This window comes from Pseudochaenichthys georgianus, chromosome 4 (genome assembly GCF_902827115.2).
Source record: "Pseudochaenichthys georgianus chromosome 4, fPseGeo1.2, whole genome shotgun sequence".
Lineage (NCBI taxonomy): Eukaryota > Metazoa > Chordata > Actinopteri > Perciformes > Channichthyidae > Pseudochaenichthys > Pseudochaenichthys georgianus.
The window spans coordinates 42900593-42912346 of NC_047506.1; the positions used below are offsets into that span (position 1 = coordinate 42900593).

An 11754-nucleotide genomic window follows, 5' to 3' on the forward strand; every position below is an offset into this window, starting at 1 on the left:
ACTGTCTGTGTTTAAGTGGATGTCATTAAAGACCTTTACAAGAGCAGTATCAGTGCTGTGGTTTGGACAAAAGCCTGACTGGAACACATCAAAACAGTTATTTAAATGCAAGAAATTACTCAACTGTTGAAAAACAACTTTTTCAATGATTTTACCTAGAAATGGAAGGTTTGATATGGGCCTGTAATTGTTCATTACTGAAGCATCTAGATTATTCTTTTTTAAGAGCGGTTTGTTATGGAAATCTAGGGCCCAACACAGCTGGAGAGTACAAGTCAAATGATCATAACAAATAAATGGTGAATCGAGAAAAGCTGTCTTTTGGTTATTTATTTGAAGCTTCAAATACACGATATAATGATTGAATAATGTCACAAGTCGCACAGAGTATAAGATAGTCTGCGCGAGAGTGCGCAGAACAATGGAAAAGCAAAGGTTATATAGAAAAGGAGTGGGAAAGAGAACAATCTGGGTTCACACAGTCAGATTGTTGATGAGACACCCAGTGGCCTTGAGTAGATAGCATAACGGTTCTCAGAGCAGGGAAGTTCGTGATGTGTCTGACTGTGTATGAGTCTCCCAGTCTGCTGAAACAGCTGTGGCCTTGCAGAGACTGGGAAACCCATAAGAGAATATAATAGAATAATAATGGTAAAAGCACAACAAGAGGAAATAAGAAGCATTTGGTTTAAACATATGAAAGATATAATAAGGATAATAATAAGGATGATAATAATAAAAATGTCCACTACATTCCCCCCTTTTGATCATACTTGATCAATAGAAAAAACAAATGATAGGATAGACTGATATAACACATCAATGAATACACTCCATCGCTGGTTTAAGTAAACACATCACAAATATATCATAGAAAACTGGCTGTTTTTGTGGAGGACAGACTCCAATATAATGTAAGCATAAAAGAGGAGATACACACATGATTATATTGATGAATCGGAATCAGACTCTTCTGATTCTAGCTGATCTATCTCACTGTGGCGCAAAGGATTGTCTTGTAATGGAATAGTAGTATACTGAACGAAAGCTAACAGGTTGTTAAGATGCAGCACGGTGTCAGTGATGTTCTTGGTGGCGTCGGGAATGTAAGTGCAACAGGAGTCACCGATCACATGACACAGGCCACCCTTTGAGGCGAACAAAAGGTCAAGAGCGAATTGATGCTGCATGAGCATGTTCCTAGAGGCTATTATGAATGGGGTCAAAGCCTGGAAGCCTTGAGTCGTCTCATAAGTCAGATTCTCTAGCCGGACGTGTAAGGTATCTATTTTATGGGCATTGTTTGCTGTACCCCACCATGGGAACAGGCCACCCATGAATTTAGCTGACAGCGGACGTCATATCTCTTTTTACCTTGTGGTGGTCGGGGTGTTGGAACTCTGGGTAATGATGTGTCGTGTGCATTAAGGACGTGAGTACAGTGACTGCTGGATTCAAATCCACTAGAGTGCATGTCCCTATCCAAAGGGGAGCCAGAACTTGATAGAGCTTGTTGCCGCACAACCAAACGTAATCTTCTGGTGCGCTAAACCCAGCATCACTGGGCCAGGCCAGTTGGAGGGAAATATGTTTAACATCAGGGAATGCTACGTTAGAAAGGATTCTCTCAGGGGCACCAGATATGTGACAATACGAGATTTTGTAAGCACCGTCACCGCATGTGTTCCGTAGGATGCGAGTACAACCAGTAGTAGTGCCTAGGAAAAAATAAGGTGGTGTAAGAGACGTTTTGTGGTAAACTCTCTGGATGCAGAGGTTGTGTTTCATCCCTCTCAAATGACTGGGGTGCACATGGCTGACGGGTTGGTACTTTGCGTATGTGGTATCAAGCGTGGATGCACGCAAAGAGGAGTCAGACCGATTGCTGCATGGTGGGGGAAGCTGCCTAGCATAACGCCACTCGGTTACGCTGTCTTCACCCTTGATGGGCCTCGTCAGAGCCATAAACGCGCAGAGGTGTTCAACCTGGGTCAGAGAGCGCGGACGAACTGGCACGGACATTGATGAGTCCTGGGGGAAAAGAGTGCATGCATAACATGACCCATGTTGTCCTGCGGCCTGCAAGAATGATCTCAGAGTGTGCCACTAGACGTTACCGGTGATCCCACTACTGGTCTGACCCACATCAATGTTGCTATGGTCGTTATCGCCTATGTATAGATTAAATGTAGATGTACCTATGGATGTCAACAGTGGCGTCAAAGGTTGCTTACGCTTTTCCGGGTCTGAGTTTTGGGCGCGATGTCTATGTAAAATGTGCCACACGGGTCGGCGCCGGATACATACATACAGACGCCAAAATAAAATAAATGTGGTTCGCCCTGCTTTCCCCATGTACCTCTTAGATACCTCGATTTTGGCTGACATGCTGTGTGCTGAAATGGATACATAAAATATAGGACTAGTCCTAACACAACTATCATGGCAAGTATGCAGAGGAACCATTCTATGATTGTCCAGGCTCTCCAGTAGCATTCACATTGCTCACGGTTGCGTTGTCGTCTCTCCAGGCGAGCCCTCATCACGAGGGGGAAATGTTCCATGGTGTGTGTGAGTGTATTCTCTCGGTCGATTTCGTGACACGGACCGTCAGACTTCGCACACTGATAACACAAACGAGGAACCAGAGAGCATATGGAACCGCTCAGCTGGCACTCGCTCGTGACACCTTGTGTGTAGTGTGTTTTGGTGTATGTAGTGCAAGTGTGGTGCTGGTGGTGACTAGGACACGTCACTTGTTGTCATCTGTTGGTGACTTGGACATGTCACTTGTTGTCATCTGTTGGTGACTTGGACATGTCACTTGTTGTCATCTGTTGGTGACTTGGACATGTCACTTGTTGTCATCTGTTGGTGACTCGGACACATCACTTGTTGTCATCTGTTGGTGACTTGGACATGTCACTTGTTGTCATCTGTTGGTGACTTGGACATGTCACTTGTTGTCATCTGTTTCTATCGTTTCTCCTTTCCTGTGACCACGACCTTGCAGTGGCTGGCGTGGACCCATGTAGCTCTCTCGGCGACCTTGACCGCTGTCTGGGTGACGAGAAGCACCTGGTAGGGACCTGCCAACGATTGGATTTCCAGCTCTTTCTCCGGAAATCCTTGACCAGCACGAAGTCGCCCGGTTGAAGGCGGTGAAGCGGACCAGTGGCAGTCGCTAAAGTGGATGATAGGTTAACACAATATGACAACATAGCATCCTCACACACAGTTGTGGACGGAGGAGGACATCCTGGAGCCTTGAGTCCAATCTGGATTAGCATAGGATTTCAAATGGGCTGAGTTGACTCCGTGTTCTTTTCCGCATCCTCATGTACATCAGCACAATGGGCAGAGCTTGTGTCCATGACAGACCTGTGTCTGCACAGCATTTTGCTAGTTTGTAATTTTCACAGTGCTTTTGAGCTGTTACTGTGAACCCCCTTGTGAACCACTCCTGATTTATAGACTCTAACATCCCCCCTTTTGACACATGATCCCACCCATGTGTCAACTTAGCGAAATGAGGGAAAAAAATGTCTGGGAAGACATGGATTGGAATTTGGGCCAACCCAAAAAACAGCCCCAGCAGCCTTCCATTGAGCTTTCTCAACTGGCGTAGCTAGCTGCTGCATGGAAGTTAGTGATGACATTTTGTCAGTAAAGGAGGAGACAGGGATTTTAACAAATGAGTGTGCGTGAGGTGCGAGAGGAATCAGGGCAGCTGCCTTTGCGGCTGAGTCAGCAGACGCATTTCCTAGGGAAACTGGGTCTGTACTGCTTGCGTGTGCGGCACATTTACAGACTGCAACCTCAGATGGGAGCAGAATGGCGTCTAGTAAGCCTGCAACCAGCACATGGTTAAGTACTGGTTTGCCATCAGATTTAAGAAATTGTCTACACTTCCAAATAGCCCCAAAATTGTGTACTACCCCGAAAGCATGAGTCAGTGTAAATAGTCACGGTTTTGCCTTCTGCAAACGTGCAGGCTTCAGTTAGTGCGATGAGCTCTGCTGCCTGTGCTGAGAGGTGACATGGAAGCGGTCCAGAACGGAGTACAGCAGAATCTGAAACAACAGGAAAAAAAACAAAAAAAAACAACAAAAAAAACAAACAAATAAATTAGTGCCCCCTTGGTCACGAGAGGCAGACCCATCAACATACAAAATGAGGTCAGCGTTGGTCAGAGGAACGTCTTTTAAGTCCAAACAATAAAAACCTGTCTGTCTTTAAGTCCGGTCTAGGTGTGCACACAATGGAAATTACGTCAACCGTCTTCAGGCAATATTCAAACTAAATGAAGTCTCTCCTTTTGAAACATCATGTGTTGAAATAAACACCTGTAGTTAAAAAAAAAAAAAAATGAATTGCCTAATATTTTTGTTGTGGAATCAATTAATTTCTTTCTTTAAAGGCAAAAACATGAAAAAGCTAAGAGAAAAACCCTATTGATACAATATTATTTGGAGCAACTTAATTTATAAATAGTTGTCAACTTAAAAACATGTGTTCATGTTCAACATGTGGTAATTAAGTACATACAATTTAAGATTAGATTTAAATCATACGGTAAAACAAGTTGGAACTTTTGGAGTAATCAACTTAAACTTGTGTTTATGCTACCAATTATTAAGTGAGTGGTAATTGAAAACACCTCTGATTGTAGAGGAAAAGCCTTCTCCCCTAACCCAAATAACTTTGTTGCTTTAACAACATTTCAATAGAAGTTGTCTTAACTCAATAACCATCGATGCAACCTATTGCCTTGATTTTCTTTGTTAAGCCAAGGCATTTGTTGTTAGAGTGTACGTAGACTGGGCCTCCCATATAACCTGGCTGAGCCGATATAAAAACCAATCAGCAAATAACTTTTCAATACATTATTGATTACTATTTTTTAGGTCCTTTTAGGTTGGAAGTGAACATAAGTCATAGGTACATGGTGTACTTTTCCTTCACTTCATGTATTAATACCTTTAGTTACTTCACAGATGTGGATGAATGATGTGAAATATAATCAAGTGTTAAATCAGACTTTAGTTCCACCTGGAGTGAATCCACAAGCTACCCTGCAGAATACAAAGCCATTCAGACTAGCTGCACCTTCACCAGCTTTGAGAACACTTTCATGATCAATCATTATAAAACATATCACATATATTATTCTGAAATGGACCAATCTGCACAACGACTACTTTTACTGTCTTTACTTTCACTATATTCTGATAATACTTTTCTACTTTTACTTGAAGAACATTTTGAATGCAGGACTGTTACTGTAACACTCTGGTATTTCTACTTTTACTCAAGTACAAGATCTGAGTACTTATTCCTTTACTCAAATACAATATCTGAGTACTTCTAATTTCACTACAATATCTGAGTACTTATTCCACTTCTGGTAGTGTATTAGTCTGAATTGTAGCTACAAAATCACACAGAGCTGCATAAAAATAGAATAATATGTACACGTGTGTACAATGATTTGTAGGTAATTTTGACTACTCAAGACACCTCACTTATACATCTTCAAAGTATTGGCTTTCAGAATATTAAACTTGTTTCGGCAAATTCAGATGATAAATACAACTTTGAAGCTTGTAACGGCATAATTACAAGCAGAGAACGGACTAAGGTAACATCACAGCAAGCATAACGACAGCCGTGTGTTATGAACACATACGCAAGAATGACATCATCTGTTGCTTAGTGACTTTTTTAACATTTAGCCTTAACACAAACGTGTGAATGTGTAAGGTTTACCATTATATTCAAATGTGAACAAAAATGTACTGTCTTTGTGTACCGGAACACTGGAAAAAAAACATTTGAGACATCTATGGCAGTAAATATGTTGCAGAGGCTGGAACTTTTGGAGTAATCAGATAAGAATTCCGGACGAGCGTGCATGCACAGCTGCATTTACATCGTAAATCCTGGACAAATCTCCACTCGTCAGGAGGTTTGTCTCTGATCTTTTTGACAGGAAACACTGGAATCGTTACACGGAATAATGACCCCTTGTTTAAGCAGAGAGGTAAACACTGGCCATCAACAGCTTCACGTTTCAATGAGTACGGTACGTGAACGTGGACATTAACCCTACGTCATATCTGTGAGCTGCCCAGAGTGAGTATGGCACATCTGAAAGCGCGGCAGGAAGCTCAGAGATATGAGAATTACCTTATCCTCAACCAACAGCAATGTGCGCAGAACGGCTACGTTCGTGCACATTTTCCTTTGATACACGTCACGTGACATAGAGTACATGACATATTCTGTGTGTGTAGGTGCCCAATCAGTGACTGACTCCCAATCTTTAACGATTGGACCCAAATCCCTCCATCTATCAGTGGGGCCCCCTGGCTAGTGAAATGTGTGGACCGCCCCTGGGATTTGACACAGCTGGTTGTGTCTTGTGTGTGTGTGAGTCTAACAGAGATAGTGCTACCCAGCGAATTCCAATACATTTTTAAACATGAGCTCATCATTCACACATTCTAACAGTAAAACTCTCATCATAGCATTTTCACGGATCTTTCAACCACGTTAGCAGTACAATGCAAAATGAGAAGTTTCCACACAGCAGGTGGAAAACCACGTTGACCAGTCAAACGCAACAACTCCTGAAAATCAGGATATGTCAGCAGCCCATTGATACACATTCACCAGTTCTTTATCATCAAATGACACTTTTTGAACCATCGTAGGAGATGGCTGTCGGACTTTAAGACCCTCATTTGTGGAAAAATGAGGTCCAAGCCGAACCGGAGAACCAGATCTCTGCCCAGTAAATGTATTGGGCAGGCAGATGATAAAATAACTGTTTTTTACTGATGTGGGAAATGGATTACTGTCAACACCGTTATCTCCACTCTGAAGTGGTACAGAAACTTCTCCTTTTCATAAACCCAGCACATGAATAAATCTATCACTAAATTTGCATTCAGGCAAATCTACCCTTTTTTACCACAGAATGTGTAGCCCCAGAATCAACCAAAAATGTGTGGGACATTTCTTAACGCAAACATTCACTGTCATATTTCAAATATGTACCCTTTTTAATTACAGACATGTCCTCTAATTCTTCTAATTTCTCAATAGCATGTATGATGCGTGTGTGTGTGTGTGTGTGTGTGTGTGTGTGTGTGTGTGTGTCACTTCCCTGGTTAGATGCTGCTTGCTGAATTTCCATCTCGCTCGATTGGGCCCCTTCCCTGCTGTCCCCCTCTGCCTCCACTCCAGTGTTCTGTGAGCAGTCCCATAATCCAATGTTCAACACTTCCACACTTGGAAACATCTTTCTTCAAATGAACGTCTTGCTTCTTGTCCTCTGCCTCTGAAAACCTCCTCTGCCTCTCCCTCGGTATTGTGAGCGTCCAGCATTTTGTTTAGCTTGCGCTGTGTCTGTGAGTCCGTTGAGAAAGGCATTACTGAGGTTTGTTTCCCAAACACCTGCTTGGTCTCCTAGGGCATCGGGTTTGTTTATCCCGCTGTTGTCGAGCTTGGAGTTGACGCTGACTGCATGGCTGGGGCTTGTAGTGGAGGTGGTTGAGGTGTTCCAACCAGATTGCCAGGGTTGTACGCCGGAGGAGGGAAGGGATACCCAGTCGAGGAGAGGTCATTCAGGCCTGCAATGGAAGGACACAGAGATGTCTGGGGTTTACATGTCTTTTGGAAATAATGTATTTCTTTTCTTCACATTCATTTTCAACCTTAATATTTTATTTAATCCCCAAGGCCAACTGCCTTTTTTTTACTCCCCAGTATTATAAACACTTTCTATGAGTGTCCAGTTTTTCCAAGTCTTTTACTTTAATTGTACTCTTCTTTTTCATCCCATCTCCATACTCTTGTAATTTATCTCTTAGGTTTTTGATTTTTAATTTACTCAAAGAACCTCCCTTAGGAAATCCGAACATTTCCGTCCATATATTTAATTTAGACAGACTTTCTTCACCATATTTTGCTCGCATGACATCAACTATCGGACCCTCAGGAGGCTGTACATACCCCCCCCCCCCTGCTTTGCCCCCATAGCAAAGTCTTTTAAAGTGTCACCAAAACACTCCGTGTCACCAAAACACTATTAAAGTGTCACCAAAACACTCCGTGTCACCAAAACACTATTTTTCATCCGTCGATGCTAGATATGCCAAATATCTCTGTTTTCGAGCAGTCCCTCTCCTGATGTCATGGAGTTTTAATTACGTTTAACTTTAAACAATTTAGACTTTGCACATCTCACCGAGTATTGAAAGCCCTTTGAGTTCGTTGGATCTCGTGAAGTCAATCGGTTCCACCCCTCGCGCTGGTCCCCTCGTCCCGTACGTTTTATGTCGGGGTAGAGGAGGATCCAAGATCCCGGAGCTAGCAGCCACCAGCGTCCAGAGGTTTCCCCGATCAAACATACAGAGATCCTGCCGACAACGCCATTTGTTATGGAAATCTAGGGCCCAACACAGCTGGAGAGTACAAGTCAAATGATCATAACAAATAAATGGTGAATCGAGAAAAGCTGTCTTTTGGTTATTTATTTGAAGCTTCAAATACACGATATAATGATTGAATAATGTCACAAGTCGCACAGAGTATAAGATAGTCTGCGCGAGAGTGCGCAGAACAATGGAAAAGCAAAGGTTATATAGAAAAGGAGTGGGAAAGAGAACAATCTGGGTTCACACAGTCAGATTGTTGATGAGACACCCAGTGGCCTTGAGTAGATAGCATAACGGTTCTCAGAGCAGGGAAGTTCGTGATGTGTCTGACTGTGTATGAGTCTCCCAGTCTGCTGAAACAGCTGTGGCCTTGCAGAGACTGGGAAACTCATAAGAGAATATAATAGAATAATAATGGTAAAAGCACAACAAGAGGAAATAAGAAGCATTTGGTTTAAACATATGAAAGATATAATAAGGATAATAATAAGGATGATAATAATTTCCACTACAGGTTTAATGACTGCAGTTTTCAGGGCCTGTGGAAAAATACCTGAGTGAAGAGATTTGTTTACTATATGAAGTAGATCTGAGGCCATGCAAGGCAAAACATCTTTGAAAAATCCTGTTGGAATAATATCAAGGCAGCAGGAGGAGGACTTCAGAAGTTGTATAATGTCCTCTAAGTTTTTATCATTAATCTGATGGAATTGTGTCATGGTGTTTGACGTGATGTTAAGTGGACACAGAGACAACACATTTGCTGTACCTGATGCAGAGGCACTGACTGCTTGTCTGATTTTCTGAATTGTGTCAGTGAAAAAGGAGGCAAAATCATTGCAGTGGATAGAAATTCAGAGGATACTGACACTGGGGGGTTAGTTAGTCTGTCGACGGTAGCAAACAAGGCACGTGCGTTGTTTTTGTTTTTGGTAATGATGTCAGAGAAGAACGATTGTCGTGCGTTTTTCAATTCCAAATTATAAAGGCCAAGTCTCTCTTTATAGATTTCAAAGTGAACCTGGAGATTTGTTTTTCGCCACCTGCGTTCAGCTTTTCGACATTCTCTTTTTTCTGTTTTCACGGTCATGGCCTTTCTCCATGGAGATATTTTCTTCCCAGTCACTTCCTTTACCTTAGTTGGAGCAATGGCATCTATAACATTTTTAATTTTTGAATTAAAATGATCTACTAGCTCATTTACTGAGATGTTAGCAGGGGCAAGTGTGGAAGAAAAATTCTGAGTAAACATTTCCCTAGTATTTTCAGTTAAATATCGCTTTGTGGTTACCTCTTTTTGAAAAATGTTGTGAACAGAAATAGAGCTCTCAAAGAAAACACAAGAATGGTCAGAGAGTGCAACATCAGTCACCACAACCTTAGAGATATTCAGACCCTTTGAGATAATTAAGTCCAGAGTGTGCCCCTTATTGTGCGTGGGCTCCGTCACATGCTGAGTCAGTCCATAGCTATCAAGAACACAAAACAGTTCTTTAGCCCCTCTGTCCTCGGGGTTGTCAACATGGATGTTAAAATCACCAACAATGACTAGACGGTCAAAGTCAATACATACTATAGACAGCAGTTCAGTAAAATCATCAAAAAAGCTTGCACAGTATTTGGGTGGTCTATAGATATTTAGGAACAGAGCTCGAGAGGAGCATTTCAGCTGAAGGGCCACATATTCAAAATAATCAAAGTTCCCATACGATGTCTTCCTGCATTGAAGGGAATCATTGAACAGAATAGCAACTCCACCCCCTTTCTTATGCATTCTTTCCTGACTCATAAAACTAAAGTTGGGAGGGGTTGATTCGATAAGAACAGCTGCACTGTTATTTTGTTCAATCCAAGTTTCTGTTAAAAACATAAAATCAAGATTGTGCTCAGTGATAAAATCATTGATTAAAAATGTTTTTCCTGCCAAAGACCTGACATTTATTAAAGCTAGTTTAAGTTCGTTAAACACACTATCAGTCAGGTTTTTTTGTAACAAGCTGTGGCTGACATGGAATCACTGCTAAATTAGAAAAACTGTATCTAAGATGATTCACCGCTCTTAATCTATCACCTATCAACACAGATATGGGCAAAGCTACTGGCAGGCAGGGCCCCAGCATGTCCTGGAAAGAGTTGAGAGTGCCATACGCCCTTGAGCCTGGACCCAGCAGATATCAGTTTGCAGTGTTTTGTACACACACATCCCTATCAGGCTTTGAAGGGGAGGGAGGACCCACCACCCTGCTCCTCTCATCATAGGAGGGCAGGGTGAGGGCTACACTGTAGGAAGGGGGGTTTGGAAATCTGCTTCCATCTTCCTTGTATTGTTTTGGTTTGGATGATTGTGGTAGGCATGGTGATGAAGCCGGGGGAGATGGTGCGCATCTCTGCTTCAGTGATTTTGGTGGGCATCGTTGAGGGGCGGGGGTAAAGGACATGCTGCCAACCCTGCGTGTCGCCTTCATGCGGTCATCGAACTCCAGGGGGGTGGGCGAGGGTGAAAGGGTGAGCGGAGAGTAGAGAGAGCCGGGGGATGAATGAAGAGTATCCTCAAAGGCGTTGACAGGGAGGGTGGCGGGCAGTGGAGACTCCTCCATTTGTGTCATAGGTCTCCCATAATCAGAACATTCCTCAGGCGGGTGCAGTGATACTTCTTCAAGGTTTTCTGCGCGATGTGTTGTGTCTTTCTCCTGTTTTGATTCCTCTTGCCGCTTGTCCTTGGCAGAGGGAACAGATTGATGAAGCAGGCAGTTGAATATGTTAGAGATAAACAATTTCACTCCTGACTTGTTCAGGCAAACTCCATTTGCCTTGAAAAGATGTCTGCAGTCCCAGAAAAGGTTAAAATTGTCAATAAAATGGACAGAATGGTCAATACATGCAGTTGAAAGCCACGTGTTCAGTGCAAACAATCTGCTGAATCTCTCCACTCCTCTTCTGACTGGCGGTAGAGGGCCACTGATGAACACCTCTGCATTTAGAGAGCTGACAGTTTCCAACAGACATTTAAAGTCTTCTTTCAGCACTTCTGACTCTTGTTTCACAACATCATTTGTTCCAATGTGCAGAACCACATTCTTCACAGTCGGATGTTCAGCCCCAATATGCAGGATCTTCTCAGCCAAGTCAGAGACCGTATCCTTGGGAAAACAGAGTACTTTGGTGTTGTTCTTACTACACAGACCTTTTACAGCAGAGTCACCCACAATCAGAGTTTCAGGCCCAGTCGTTAGCTTTCCCTCTAGCCTTTTAATTTTGGAGTAGCTATTGGTCCTTACCCTGCTGTGTGAAGAGGACAGGTTATCCAGGT

The 11754-nt window shown here is 42.7% G+C and overlaps 1 long non-coding RNA gene across 1 annotated transcript; it reads right to left on the bottom strand.

Moving 5' to 3' along the window:
* Positions 1-315: 315 nt before the first annotated feature.
* Positions 316-8918, bottom strand: LOC139433724 (uncharacterized). The gene is made up of 2 exons (XR_011643118.1): positions 8255-8918; positions 316-7637 (listed from the first exon to the last, which is right to left on the bottom strand). It is a non-coding gene; the product is annotated as an uncharacterized lncRNA (long non-coding RNA).
* Positions 8919-11754: the final 2836 nt, after the last annotated feature.